The 2348-nt window shown below is 50.5% G+C and overlaps 1 non-coding gene across 1 annotated transcript; it reads right to left on the bottom strand.

Moving 5' to 3' along the window:
• Positions 1-1003: 1003 nt before the first annotated feature.
• On the bottom strand, positions 1004-1075 carry trnag-ucc (transfer RNA glycine (anticodon UCC)). The gene has a single exon. It is a non-coding gene; the product is annotated as a tRNA-Gly (tRNA).
• Positions 1076-2348: the final 1273 nt, after the last annotated feature.

The following is a 2348-nucleotide window of genomic DNA, read 5'->3' as shown; positions in this document are numbered from 1 at the left end:
CATGCGAGCAAAAGCAAAACCCCCACCCCCAAACAGAGACTATGGTCTACAGCCCATCAAAAATTAACTGTTCATTCTAATAATTCGGCCTCAGACTCGTTCTTTCTGACTAACAGGGGAGCGACAGATATCACTCCTTCCACGACAAACAGTGGCTGTTTCGATGTTACAATCACAGTCCGAAGCGTCGTTTTATTTAAGGCCTCCCAAGTTCAGAGGCCTCCGACAGCCTCACTCGCCGTCGCGGCGTACCGGCTCCCCGCGACGCCACACCGGCAAGAATTCGTGTCCACAGGGCCGCTGTAGATCACGGAGTCCGACAGCATCCCAACCTCCTTGAAAAGGAAATCAGAGACATTAATAAAGGAAGAATATAACCGTTTCGCTGATGGGCCGGGAGGATTCGCCCTCTGGCGCCATCTTTCATTCCCATTATTGTGCGGATTTCCCCCATTTTCTTCCCATAGCCCGGTTAGTAGGTTAACTTGCCATGGCAAAATATGCGTGTGGGGCTAAAGGCACTGAGAATAAATAATGGGAGTGATGTTTGATTCGTGACACACAGAGAGCGATGGGCCGAATCGGGAACCACCCCAACACCGATCAGCAAGTACTGAGCCCCGCCACCAGTACCGGGCCCGTCCACTAACGGAGGGGAGAAGCGACACCACGAGCAGCAGCTCCGTTCCGGGGCTGATTCCTCCGGCGCGCAGGGTGAATGAACCTCCAGCTCCGGGTTTGCTATTTGACAACATACCGCGGCCGGGTATCCAGCCGATGAAAGTGCAGGTGGGCACACTCACAACGGCAGCGTACGAAAGTCAGAAGCAAGGGGAATATAAGAACTGGAGTGCGCGGAGCCGGAGCGGCGATGGGTGAACGGGGCGCACTGTCAGAGGGCGGCGCCGCGACACTTCCACGCATTAATGAAACATCAGCCGCGAAGTGAGGAGCAGCAAAAACAGCGACGGCCGCGCCCGGCTGGGATTTTGTGTAAAACAGTTGCGATGGCCGGGAATCGAACCCGGGTCAACTGCTTGGAAGGCAGCTATGCTCACCACTATACCACCATCGCAGCGCTGGGGAGTAGGCGGAGTGCGCTCCCTACATCGACCGCGTAGGCGCAGCACGTCAGGCAATCACTATTGTTGGAGGATTAGTGACTGGATTTACGATTAAAAGTGGTGCTAGGAACCAGGAAAGACCGGGGAATGCAAAATGTGAGCAGCTCCCGACGGCCATGCTATTTTCCTTCTGTATATTCCCCCATAGCGACTTCAATTTCCATCAATAGAATCACAGCCTGTTATGGAAATGCCAATGCCCAGGAACAGGAAAGCCTACAAAAAGTGGTGGATACAGTCCAGTCCATCACTGGAAAGGCACATCTCCAGAAGAAAGCACCCGCCATCCAGGCCATGCTCTCTTCTTGCTGCTGCCAGCGGGAGGGACGTACAGGAGCATCAGGTCCCGCACCACCAGGTTCAGAAACAATTACTACCTTCGACCATCAGGCTCCCGAACCAGCGTGGCCGTCTCAACTCTGGACTGATCTCACAACCGATAGACTAACTTTCAAAGATTCTGCAACTTATATTCTCAGTATTAATTAATTAATTCACAGTTTGTTGTCCTTTGCCCTCTGGTTGTGTGTTAGTCATTACATGTAGTTTTTTCATGGACTCTACTGCATTTCTTTGTTCTGTAAACGCCCGGAAGGAAATGAGTCAAGGTAGTATACTACTTTGATAATAAATGTACTTTGAACTTTGAACTCTCCAATTAACTTCAGCTTATCCTGTATTGCTGTATTGTTGGATCTACTTTTGTCTGGTGTCAGGATCCCGGACTTCCCGTCAGATGGCTGGCAGGTGGTAAGAGTGGGCTCCCTTACCTCTGACTCTCAACACAGGAGCCCCTCAGGGCTGCATCCTAAACCTCCTCCTTTACTCTCTGTATATCCATGACTGTGTCGCCACCCACAGCTCCAATCTGCTAATTAAATTTGCTGACTATACTACATAGATTGGCCTTATCTCAAATAATAATGAGGCAGCCTACAGAGAAAAAGTCATCACCATGACACAGTGGTTTCAAGAAAACAACCTCTCCCTCATTGTCACAAAAACAAAGGAGCTGGTTGTGGACAACAGGAGGAATGGAGACAGGCTAAACCCCATTGACATCAATGGATCTGGGGTTAAGAGGGTGAACGGCTTTAAGTTCCTTGGCATCCACATCACCGAAGACCTTGCATGGTCTGTACATACCAGCTGTGTGGTGAAAAAAGCACAACAGCCCCTTTCACCTCAGACGATTGAAGAACTTCGTTATGAGTCCCCAAATTC

The sequence above is a fragment of the Mobula hypostoma genome, chromosome 24 (assembly GCF_963921235.1).
Source record: "Mobula hypostoma chromosome 24, sMobHyp1.1, whole genome shotgun sequence".
Taxonomy (NCBI): domain Eukaryota; kingdom Metazoa; phylum Chordata; class Chondrichthyes; order Myliobatiformes; family Myliobatidae; genus Mobula; species Mobula hypostoma.
Note: the sequence above shows the minus strand (reverse complement) of the source record. Positions and strands in the feature narration are given on the sequence as shown.